The sequence below is a fragment of the Mercenaria mercenaria genome, chromosome 7 (genome assembly GCF_021730395.1).
Source record: "Mercenaria mercenaria strain notata chromosome 7, MADL_Memer_1, whole genome shotgun sequence".
Taxonomy (NCBI): Eukaryota; Metazoa; Mollusca; class Bivalvia; order Venerida; family Veneridae; genus Mercenaria; species Mercenaria mercenaria.
This window is the reverse complement of record NC_069367.1, coordinates 6,253,748-6,267,322: the sequence shown is the minus strand read 5'-3', so window position 1 is coordinate 6,267,322 and position 13,575 is coordinate 6,253,748. Positions and strand designations below refer to the sequence as shown.

Sequence of the window (13,575 nt, the reverse complement as noted above, 5' to 3'; positions counted from 1 at the left end):
CTACAATATTTACTGGTCATATAAAAGCCAACAGGCTATACTGAAAGAAATAAAAGCACACAATAATGTGAAAGTGGGCATAATACACTGAATTAATAAATATAAACATTTGAAACAGACAATAAGAGCAGTACAAACTTCTTTTATAAAAACTTCATTATAAACATATACTATATAACATAAGAAATAATATACCGTTTAAATAAATTATGTTCGTTTAATCAATGCTCTATGCATCAGATTTTTTTCGTCTTTTTTGTGGTGGAACCGGGTAAATATTTCTCTTATATCTGTCGAAGTATAATTCTTATTTAATGGAACTCCACTCTGAAGCATTTATCTAAACGGTTAGACATACTGATTTGGAAATATAACTGAACTACAAAACAATGCCAAGAGCATACGAAAAACACTGGGTGGAGAAGAAAACTCGCACAGTATACCTAAACAGGGCACGGAGCCTGTACGAAGCATTTGTGGTAAGACCCCTACTATTCATTGTTTTGATCTATAGAATAGTTGTATACGGTTTTGATATAGATGTAAATGTCAATATGGGCAAAAACTAGCATTTGAAAAAACAGACAGGTAAACAATTTCTTTAGTTTTGTCGTGAAATCCGCGCCTAGTGTCCAAGTGAAAGATATTTCAGTCTTACTCTGTGACATAAACATCTCTTTAATGGATACTAATACAAATACATAGATTAATAGTGTTACCAATTATGTGTTAAATGTTGCGATTGAATTACACAATAAATTTAATTTAACTAATGCGGATAAAATAGATAAAGTGGAAACTCCACAGGTCGCTCAACACAACAAAAATGAAAATGTTGCAGGCTCGGTTTGATTGAGCCTGTTCATGGACGGTAGTGGAAATGCATGCTACCGTCCACGCCCTCTAGCCCCGGGTTGACCAGAACTCAACATTTATACATGCTAAAAGTACAAAAAGCAATTTAGTGACACCCGCAGATGTATTGAAACGGCGATGAACATGGAACCTTCAATGACACACGTGTTGAGGCGTGTAATTCCATGAAGAGCGGCGTTTGGTCCCCAGATAAAATAAAGGGTTTGCCCCAAACGAGAAAACAATGGGCAGAACTAAACAAACTGGAATTTAGAAAGGGGATCTGAGGTTATGGAACCTGCGTATCACAGGAACTGTCAAAAGACAAAATTAAAAAGCAGGCACCATATCCAAGGGGTGATTAAACAATACCCAAGGCTATGAAAGCGGGAGTATTGGAACCACCCAGGCCGAAATGGTCATGTTGAGAAAGAAAACAGTACCAATAACACGACATAAAAGTCGTGCTGAACGATCTGAGAAGATCGAAATATAACAGCCCTGATTGAATGAAGTTATCTTAGAGTATTTACCGTATCCATAGCCTTTCAAAGAAGACACAGCTTTTCAAAGAAAACAACTAATAAATAGTGGAAAACATCTATATTTTTATGGTCAATTGAAAATATCACATTCTTGTCATTTTAAAGGACAATATCGCTTGAATAAAAACTGGGTACGATCCGATTTCGTTATTCATAGAAACCCTGAATTTCTCTGAAGACGTAAGTTTCGATGAAATCAAGATAACCGAATTACCTGGATCTTAAACATAAGTAGAAATAAAAAAATCACTAACATTAAATGATATCTCTGATTTAATCTGATATATGTTTTGACAACCAGAATGCATTGTTATGCTAATAGCCAAGGCCCATAAAGAGATCATTTTACAATTATACAATAAACTACTAAAAACATAAATACCAGGATGATGAGGATAAAGTATTAAATGTAAGTTGATTTTTTTTATTTTTCTCAATGTCTTCCTTCGCACGAAGGTATATTTTAATCATTAAAGTGCGTATCTGAAATTGGTCTACGTTCTAGAAATGCATAATATGCATACATAGCTATTTTAAGACATTTTCAGAGTTGCAGCACAGTAATATATTAAACTGATGCAAATTGTTTCAAAATATTTCTTAAGTATACATTGTTGTTTAAAACATAGCAGCTGTAGGATAACTAATTAAAAATACAGTGGTACTCGGTCTGTATAGCAGAGTTACACATTTTGCAAATTTTGTCTTCTTTCGGAGTAGTTTTATATCAGCCTCCCTCTGTTTTCAGGTTGTGAGAGAAAGAGTTTAGTTTATGAAACAATTTCTTAAATTCAATTAATTTAAATATGACTTCTGGATAATATGAAACTTATACTGACGGTACCAATACAGTTTTGAGCTATCTGTAATTGTCCCTTACCATTCTTGATAGTATTTATCCTTTAATCTTTGTACAAATTATCTCATAAATATATTTTGATTTATAATAATGATTATAATAACACTTCTATTTATAGAAGGTAGCACACGAAGATATACATCAGTACAAAGTACAAATGAAACATCTTAATTTTAAATGTAGCTTTCTGAAAAACAACAACATCCGAGTACAATTTACACTATCACATAACCTAACTAATATCGCATTCATCCTTATAAATATCACATTCATTCTTAAACCAATACCCCTAAAATAGATATTGCCTTTAAGTATCCATTTTTACGATTTTCATTTTGGCAATCTATAAGGTATAATAATCAAATATATCATAATGGCATAGTTATAATTCAGCTGATATAAACAGTGAGATTATTTAGGCAGTCAACTTCAAGAAATACTTTTATATTTCTTTTTAAAATATGTTAGAGATACATTAATTAATAATACATGTTTCTAACTGTGTCAATTCTTTCCTGGCGGAGGCCGTATAGCACATTTTAGTGCACCATTCAGTATAAAAAAAATCATATAGGCACCTCCTGCATCATTCCTGATATTATCAACAGAAAAGATGGCACTTGTTCCATCGCAACGTATGAGACTTTTTCTCCTTAAGCAAGAAAGACTGCAGGCGATCCTAAAATGAATAAAAGTCGCGGAAGCTAAGGGTGCCCTAAATACAATCGTCATGTTACCGCCCTGTCATCGCCTTGCCACCGCAAGACTTAAAAGATGTCCGTCCAGTTTTGTGTAAATTCTGTTCGGGCGTAGCCCAGTCCCTGTTCTGTTTCAGTCCGATTTGAGCACTGTCCGCCCGGCGTGTCGACTAGAGTGCATGTGACATCTCAAGGTATCTTGTTATTCAAAGAAAAACACTGCCTCTTACTGGAAAACATCTATACTTTCATGGAAAAATTTGAAATATCACATCCTTGTTAAAAATGTTTTATGCGTATACATTTCACACTTGATAAACTTAACATGCATTATATTTGTCCGTTTTAAAGGACAGTATCCTTGAGTACAAAACAATATATTTTCATTCTTCCTAGAAACCATGCATTTCCACGAGGACATAGATTACGATGAATTGAAGGTGCCATAAATAACTGAAAAGTATTATGTTATTCAAAATTCTAAGAGAAGAATGAAAATAAGACAAAACCTTTTTTTCGAAGAATATATACATCCTTTTTAATGTAGACTAGATTGTAAAAAGATAAGAAATTATTTTCGGTCGACTTACCTTTCACCAGCACGTCGAAGTGGGGATAAATGTGGAACTATTGTTAGTATGTATATCTTATGAGTATTCGACCTAGTGGCATAATAGAAGAGCATCATTGAGATGGTTGTCATAGAATTGTACCTTTTAATAATTAAGATATCATTACCTACATTTCATATCTGTACATTCCGTCACAAGCTATCGTCAGAAATATATGTTATTTCTTTGTGAAACAAATAATAATCAGCCGTGTGTTAAGATTTCTTCAAACTAGAAAAAAATTATTTTGAAAACTGCTTGGTATCGAATCCAGATCATTGTGGCGACAGCGACTAGAAAACGCTTAAATAATGGAGAAGCTACAGATGTTCTATTGCAATGATGTGCTACTATGTTCCTTGACATATAAATTGTAAATGAAACAAATGACGTGCTAAACAAAGTAACGGGCATAATTTCCTTATTGCCCACTAATTACATACTACGTTTCGTGAGGATATCTCGAGAAATTTTGTTTGCATTTTCTTGATAGACGTAGTGGCAGGGAGGCCTTAAGTCTCGCATGTTTACACATGACTAAAATTCAACTTTAAAAGAACGGGGATAGTTTGAAATGTGTGATCTTAAGTTATGAGTTATGAAATAATTATTAATAATATATTATTCTATAATTACTATTCAATGATCATCCCTTAACTAAATTAAATCTGATTTCTACTTAACAATATCGTAACTTCAATTTACATTTTGCAATATTTCTAAATATTAAAAAAAAAATTATTGATATATTGTCATGATGATTCTAATCTGCACCAAAAGAAAAGATGGGTCGGAGCTTCAACATTAGCAGATGAAGACTGACTTGTGATAATTACTATTCAATGATCATCTTTAACTAAATTAAATCTGATTTCTACTTAACAATATCGTAACTTCAATTTACATTTTGCAATATTTCAAAAAATAAAAAAAAAAAAATTATTGATATATTGTCATGATGATTCTAATCTGCACCAAAAGAAAAGATGGGTCGGAGCTTCAACATTAGCAGATGAAGACTGACTTGTGAAAAAAGATGTATGATTTCAATTTTTTTTATTTCATGTTACTCACAGTTAATTTGTGCGGATGAGAGTATCCGGACCTTGAGTAACATATTGACGGGAGGTCACTGTTAAAATCGAGCCAGATTTATCCATCCGCACCTATTCCGTGAAAGAGTCTTATATTCTGGTGTAAAAATTTATTATATAACCACGTTCTAGAGAGCTTATACAAGGAATGGAATTTCTGCAGAAAAAATATATAAATTGTATAAGACTATGAACTAGTTTTCTGCAATGGCGTAAACACAATGACAACAGTCAGCACTCTTGTCTTTCTTAAGGTTTATTTTGACAATGGATAGGTCTATATTTAAAACAATTCAAAATGATGGTATTGAATAGGCAAAATGAGTTTTCTTTAACTTATTGAATTTACATCGAATACAATAAAAATTGGCAGTACACAAATATTACAAGATGAAATAATCTTTAAAAGTATAAAGTTAAATAAGGGATGTAATATACAAAAATACCTAACATATTTCTTTTCTTGTTGTTGCAATAAAAATTTAGAAGATAACCCTTAAATCTGGCGCATAAACTCTTTGTTTTTTAAATGAAGTACTTGAAATAATAAACAAAATTATAAGAACACGAAAAGTTTATTTATGTACCAGGTACTGCTTTCAAATTAAAATGTAAGATACATGCAGACGTTAAATTATCAAATTTTAGCCGAATATGTGGTTGATAGATCAATTCAGCAATATTGTTATAATATTTAAAAAAGTGTAAATTCTGCAAGTTTGTCAGTGTACCGTTACATTATTATACCGGCGGCTACGTGTTTCACTCTTCGCAGTAACGAGGTACATGTATTTTAATGTTGTTTTAACGCATGCCAATAGATAAGGGGTTAATTGACAACTTTTGCCGATCAAGTTTAGAAAATTGTTACACGTAGTATGAAATGAGCATTTTTGTTCCTTATGTTATATATGTTAAACATTTGAAGTATTTTATTTTAAATTATCATCAACAATAATGACTCATACACTATATATTTTATAAACTTGATCTTATATGTTACCAATGTAAAGATTAAATTGAGTTCAAATTAAACTTGATATAGTATTTAATTAACAATTATTCAAAATTAGTTAAATTAGTATAAATAAGAATCTATTAAATGTTACGTCCAGATAAACTACTGAATAAATTTTATTAATTCGTAATGTGTCATATGTTTAATTAACATCGTAGTCCGTTCTGTATACTTATATGAAAATAAATAAAATACTACTTTTATATACCAAGTTTAGGAGCAATATAATTAAAGGGAAATAAACTTATTTTGAATTAACGTTGCATCTTTATTTTAATTCCTATTATAGTCAACGTTTTAATGATCAATGTAAAATTATCATTTTAAATATTATTGCATCTAAGATATTACAAGTGTATTTGATAAAATTAAAACTTTAAAACGTTTGAGATACATTCATTAGTTATTTAGCCATTTGCAATAAACCCGACTGCAAATAATTCGTAAAATCATTCGGTAAGCGTATAAATATGCCCGGTAGCCAGCCTTACCTGGATTTCGCGGTGACTGCCGGTGATTTGCCGCGTTCCATCGCGATTCAGCGCGACCCGTTGAGTTTTTTCATCGCGGGTCGCCGTGGACACCTTATCTATAAAATCATCGCGATTTATCACAGTCTTAAATAATGGTTCAATGAGAAAAATCATCGCGATTTTCCACTCAGGGTAAATATTTGTGCCGGTGGTAACGCGGAAAAAGCAAATTCCGCGAGCCAGGGACTGTATTTCAAGGCCCAGGTAAGGACTTGAATAGAGCCACAGACATTACGTGAGCAAATTCGATGGCTTTCTACATGAATGAATTCTACACCCTTAGCCAGGTTTAGTTTCGAACCCACAGCGATGAGCTGCAAGTGATTTGATGTGAGCGACCGTAACCACACGGCGGCACATACACAGCCTCCTAGAACGTAAATATTAGAACAAGCGCATCAAATGAAAACAGAAGAGGTTACTATTTGCGCATGTAAAATCGTTTGTTTTATTTTCAATAGCTTTTATAACCGTTCTGAAATGTAAAATATTAAATTTCATTGACTGTATCTGTTTGCAACAAAGTGTCAATATTACAGAAAAGAGGTTTGACTATCGCGTAAATGCACGCCGATTGGTGAGTTTTACAATTCAGCAGTAAACATAAATTGTGAATTTTAAGGAAGTTGTGGACTGTCTGATCAAAGCTCTATATGTTTGGAATAAAACACTCCTGAAGCAAGAACTATGGGTAAGTGATAAAAGTTGTCTTTATCACAAACTTAGATAAGATTTGATACTTTCTGTGTTTTACAATTTCAACTTGCTACTGCTAAATACATATTGATAGTATATGTTAGTGCAAAGAACACCAAATGTGGTAACAGGATCTATTTAAATTGTCTAAATTTCTTGATTAAATTGAAAAAAGCTTAAAATTGTCACTTTGCCTGATTTTAATCAATGGATCTTACATTAATCCCAGTGGCATTCGACGTCGTAACGACGTTGATACGACGTCGGATACGGACGTCGATTCGACGTTGTGTTTTTGTTGAAAATTTAAGATTTTTAGACGTTGGAACCCCGACGTCGAAACAACGTCGACACCCGACGTCGGTTCAACGTCGGGTTTCCAACGTGTAATTATATACAACCTATTTTTCATAATGGTTTTCTTCTAGAAGCTTTAATTAAGCGTCGATATCGAAGTTTTCTAAATCAGGACTTTTATGTGAAACTTCCTTTGATTCCAATTTCTCTAGTGATAACTTTGTTGAATTTAGAATTATAATTGTTGGCATTTTGGTTGTCGACGTCGCGACCTAATAACAACTTAGAACCGACGTCGTGTCGACGTCGCATGCCCGCTGGGATGTCATAGTACAGTTTAGTTTAACAGTGTTTTATTGTATTTGTTATTAGACACATAAAAAATAATATGAACACAAAACTAACATATACAAATGGATTATGCCATGAGTTATATCGACATCAACAAATCTGTCAAATGTCATAAAAGTGAAATTAGACAGATTTTTAGAATTTCAAAAAACGATCCTCCTGTCATCGTCATAAAAAATAAATAAATACATCACACGTGTTACATATATATTTTAATATTATTTGCTTATGGAAGTGTGTTGTAACGTACTAGGACTTATTTTACTGAAGAAATGTTTAAGACTGCAAAGGCAGTAAACTCATCCAAGCTCGGCTTGCATTAATAACTGTTATGACATTTTAACTTAAGTACAAGTAAATGATTTGTCTCTGATTTATTCTGAATATTTTGACTTTACCATGACAAGTTGAGCCGAATTACGGAATTTATATGACGAAAAATTTGGAGTAAAGTAAGGCTAAGCTTGTTTTTCCCACACCTTTCATTAAATTGTGTTAAAACTATGTAAGAAACATACTTTGGTACGTTGTTGATGTAATAGCGCTAACTATCCCGATATTATGTAAGACTACTTTTAGCCGAGTTGTCAGATCTAGCTAAGGTGTTTGATATTTGTCTTTGTTTTCTAGCTAAGGTGTTTGATGTTTGTCTTTGTTTTCTTTTTGTTCCTGGTTTTGATTAATTAATACGTGTTTTAGTAAGAATGGTGAAGGGATGTAGTTGCAAACACGTTCGAGAAGTCCTCGTCAACTTTCCTTTAGCATACTGGTCTGGATTTTTACTCTCTGGTTTTTATGGCTACACACAAAGTACTCTTATAAGATTGTCGCAAGACAAAAATAAGAAAAGAGTCTTCAGCATAACACCATGTTGTACGTAACTATTGTAATTGCAGGTATTTAGTAAACGTAGAAAACTTTTACAAAGGTATAACATGTATGATAATGTAACATGGTTAATGCAAGTTTGTAGAGAACTTCGTCTGTTTGATGAAATAAACATTAAAGCTACATTTGGTTGGAGTGAGAGTCAGGAGAGAGATGTGGAGGTATTATGGATACTACAAAATATCATTAAAAATTGAAAAGAAAATATTTGATTCTTTCTCCCCCAGATGGAACTCAAGGTGCGTAACTTCACGCATTGAACAACATCAATAAGGGTCAACTACTTTTGAGGTACGTGCGACACAATTATTTCGATCCTTAACGCATATTTTATCTAAATCAAGGGTAATAAGTATGGCTGAGCGAAACCCTTTTCCCCCTAATATAAAGAAGAAAAAACAGCTTAAAATGCTGCAGAGCAAATCTGTGATATTTGATGTCTCTAGATACCGAGATATACACATCACAAATTAGAACAGACGGACACATGCAAATCAATCTAGCTTTAGCTACACAAGTGGAACCGAAAATGGTGCAGTTTATCTCATTGGCTCATTAGTAAAGACCTTTTATGAAAATAGGGGGAAAAACTCGCAAAGAATTGATTTTTGTAAGCATTGTACAGGATGTAACAACATACTAAAAGTATAGAAAACTGTCATGGTGCAAAATGCATTTTGGGGGGTAAAAAAGTAAACAATTTAATTTCAACGGTCTGAAATCAACCCATAATAATTTCAATGTTTTTATAAAGAAAGCGAAATTTTGCATGGTAGTATAGAATTATAATACAAAAAAATTCAAGCTCAATATTATTTTCAAAAAATCCAAGATAACCGCCAAAATCCAAGATGGCCGCCATTAAATTCTCATTATTCCGAAAAACCGTTTAAGTATTTCAAAAACTTCAAAAAGTGTGAAAGGAAAAATGACCAGCATCATAGAAGATGCATACATTTTTTTTCCGAAACCGCCACAAGATCATTTAGGGATACAGACACTAAATAGGAAAATGGCTCTAAAATGGTTTGACTGAAAATATTTTTCTTGCATCAAACATTACCCCCGCTTTTCTTCTGATTTTCATTCAGCACTGACAATATTCTTCAAGAAAATGCAGCCATTGGAAATTTTATATAGAATAAGGAAGAACAGCTATTTAGTGTGCAGTAACATACAAGGGAACAATGGTAAACAATGAAATCTGGCCAGATGGGAATGGTCTTCTTTGATTCGAGTTTGATAGAAAATGACAAATTTATTGCAATTTTGCGTTAAATAATGATACAACGCAAAAATATCACATTTTTATGTTTTGGGTGTACAGTATTTTTCTCTCCCAAAAACTGCATATTGGTAGCCTAAAGATTACTGTTTTCTCATAGTTAGAGGTACAACTGAACATGTTTAACAGTTTAAATGTGTAATTTGCAGATCAGAGTGGAAAATTACAAAACAGCGCAAAAGTAGGCCACAGTTATGATAACTGATTGAAAATTATATTGTGACAGCTATTTTTGCCAACATTTGACGAGTTCACACTGGTTATTCGGGTATCTACTCGTGTGAGCGATACCGCCCTCGTGTGATTTATGTACATGTTGGTGAACAGGAAATTCACACCTTTAACAAGTTATTATTCCGTATTTAACTGAAGATTTGAAACGTTTTAGTATTGAATGTGTAAGATCATACCTTAACTATATCCATGTCAAATATCTATCTAATATAATCTGAATAACTGTGAAAAAAAAAAAAAACGTTTTTTACTGCGAAAATGAAGATATTTTAAGGCGATGGTATATATTTTCACGATTGATGGTATTATTTCGGATTATATGAGGAAATTTTTGTTAGGAAAATGAAAAGCAGTCATTCTATGTGTTAGCCGTTACTTTCATTTCACAAAACCTGGATTCACAGTAAAATTAGATCGATTTTTTCGAAGACAGTGTGTAGAAAAAAAAGATACCTCTGACGAGGTATCATGGTACCATCCTCGTTGTTTCTGTCAGTCGAGCGGATACCGTCCTCGTTTATGAAATGAGCATTACATTGGGGCAGACCCATTTTCTAATTTAGCGATAACATGCAATGACCAGTCAAGATAAAGATAAAACTTTGGTCTTTTATGCCCTCCAGCTACTGGAAGCAGCCGATCCGGAGAAAAACTTCTCACATCGCTTCAAATTCCCTATCAACTTAGTATCAAGATCCATCTACATACACACATTCTTATGTGTATTTTCAATTTAATATTGCTTCCGTACATGTTGTCTTGTTATTTAAGTTGTTACGGGGTATAAAATGTTCATAGCAAAAACAAAATTAAACTTGTTCAGAAATTCTATGATTTTTGTCAAATATTTTATTGCGATCGACCCATGTTTCTAAGCTTCGTTTTGAAGAATAAAGCCAGTAATTCGGTCGAAAATGTGCTTCGTCAAGAGTAGTTGAAAGAAGCCAGTAGTAAACAGTTTCTTATTTCTCCATGTTTTGTTTTTCGAAAATTCGTATGGAACAAGTGCTTTAATCACACATTTTACTGCAAGAATACATCATGCACTCGTGCACAGGGCCGGATTCAGAAATTTTTGACGGGGGGTGTGTGTGGGGGGGGGGGGGGGGGGGGGGGGGGGGGGGGGGGGGGGGCACCAGTCTTGAACGAAGACATCACTGCCGAGGTGCAACACTGCAAGGTATTGGAGGGGGTGCCTTTGCCCATGTTAGACGTTAGGCAGGGATCCCGGGGTCAGGGGGCGGGTCAGGGGGACTCCTGGAAATTTTTGAAATACAGGCAGAAAATGGTGTCCTCTGGTGTATTTTAGGTCTAAATTTTGTATTGGAGGGGTACGATACTTTCCTCTTGACTGGGGGGGTCAGGGGGCTCTCCCCTGGAAAATTTTGAAATACAGGTATGAAATGGTGGCCTCTGGTATATTTCTGGGTCTAAATTTTGAGAAATAATTATTCCTTTGCCAAAATAGTAGGGTGCATCTTTGATGAGTATGTCACTTCTCGGCCAACTGGGGAGGCAAGGGCCCCCTCGGCCGGGCCCTGGATCCGGGCCTGATGCATGAAATGAGATGGTTTATGTTTATAGGCCTACACTCCACACTGCAAGTTTTGCGGATCGAAACCGAAAGTAGGGGTTTATTGTGAGGACGTGATCATATTTTAGGGTAGCAAACCACAACTGACTGACATTTTGCTAGGAACTATTACACTCCCTCTCTTTAAGTTATGATAGAAGTTTCATGAAAAATAGGTGTTGGAAAAAGTGATGTTCTATTAACAAGCGCGTAGCTAGGGCATTCTTCATAGTACGCAGAGGTAATGCGTAGAGGTCTTGGTATCCTCCCCAAGATATTTTTTATTCGAGAACCGCAAATGGTGCATTTTGGCGTGTACTTGAAGCTAAACACGAAAACCTTATTCGTTCTTAATCTTTGATATAAAATGTATGATTTTACTAGGTATGCGTGTAATATTGCACGTGCAATTTGTGGTTCATTGATCCATGTTATATGTGTGCAGTATTCAAAACAGATGGTTGGTGGTAACACACTTTCAAAACATCATAATGATTGGATAACAAGAGATGTGTGTATAAGTTTATGTTCGAGAGTTGTTAAAAGGAATTTTGCCATAACTCCAAACTGAATACTAGCCAACAAAGACATGCTAAGTTTCATGATATTGTTACAAATGTACCAAATAAGAAACTGATGCCTTGCATAGGGAAAATATTTCTGCATTATGTCAACTTCGTTAAAATGTATTATTATCTTTTCTTCAACTAAAACAGTATTCTGCAAAATGTTTCTTACTCCTTTTAAATTATTTTGCAGTTTGCCATCGTGATCTTGCGCTTAGCGCTTCATGCATCTCTTTCACTGGCGAGCTGTGAAGCCATCGTGATTTCGCGCTGATAACACTTTCCGTATTGTGAAGCGTGAAGTGCGAAATCACGATGGTGAAGCTAAACATCACGGTGGTGAAGCGAAAAATTTCGAGAAAAAAAAAAAAAAAAAAAAAAAAAAACTCCATTTCGTGCTTTGTCATTTTGATCTCGCGCTTCGGGTATCGCCTTCCCATGACAGAAAAGCGTGAAAGACGAAGCGCGAGATCACAACGGCGAAGTGCGAAACTATGAAAATTTCAGGTTTTAACATTAGCATTGGGCAGATTTCGTACCAACAATATTGAATCATAAAACAAGTATTTAAACGTAGCGGGATTGTTGCTATAACATTATCTAAACGACATCTAAAACCAAGTATTACACTGAAATCTTGTTTTGATGATTTTAAAAAAGTTGTTTAAGGTCTTTCGAAATATTATACATATAATTTAGTTACGTAATACGCACTGAAAATATTAAATCACCAATTATATAGAAAGAGCATATTTATCTCACTGTGAATTGGTTGTCAAATACTGTAATATCGTATGACTTGTGCCGGTGTCAATAGCGTAAGATTTAACTAGGTTTAATGAATGGATTTCTATTTAATTTTATTTTCTATGGAATAATAGTTGATAATTTCATACACTTAAGTACAATTATAATATATATCTATGATATCAAAGGCTGAGCGTGAAGCTATTAGATCTTTTTTTTTATATACCGTTACAATAGTTTCGCGCTCAGCTCAAGATAATATTATGCGAGACAAATTACGTCTGCAGTGTTATACAAAAAGTCATATTCAACAGCTTTTAGCCTTGAAAATGTAATTTTTTCCGATTTCTCAACCAACATTTTATTAATTGTTAACACTGTATTATAATTTTGTTATAGAAATTTCCTCCTAGACAGCGTATGATTGTAATATTTCACATGGTCAGGATTATTACAAAATAAGACTTAAAGCAATCAGATAGTAGGATTATGAGATAAATTGCATAACTGTACCTAAATTGTTATAAAACTACAAAGACAATTGGTGAATTTCAATGCACGTTAAATCAACTTATCATATAAATCAGTTTGCTATACAAATAATGTCTATAAGAAACAGGTTCGCTTTATTTTTATTACAAACTCAGGTTATAACGAAAACGCACTTGCTTGTCCCGATGAGTTCGCTAAAACTGGAGTTTACTGTACTTCAAACACAATATGAA

General features: G+C 33.7%; 1 protein-coding gene across 3 annotated transcripts in view; it reads left to right on the top strand.

Moving 5' to 3' along the window:
• Nucleotides 1–13,575, top strand: part of LOC123565757 (carbohydrate sulfotransferase 15-like) — a 245,009-nt gene that overhangs the window by 206,811 nt on the left and 24,623 nt on the right. Inside the window, exon 2 of one of the 3 annotated variants that reach the window (XM_053547440.1) lies at nt 8,673–8,736. The exons of 1 other annotated variant lie outside the window; for it this stretch is intronic. The gene's annotated coding sequence lies outside the window, so the exon portion shown is untranslated. Of the gene's footprint in view, nt 1–6,816; nt 6,905–8,672; nt 8,737–13,575 lie in introns of those variants that run through there. One more of the 3 variants, XM_053547442.1, reaches the window with a different exon arrangement.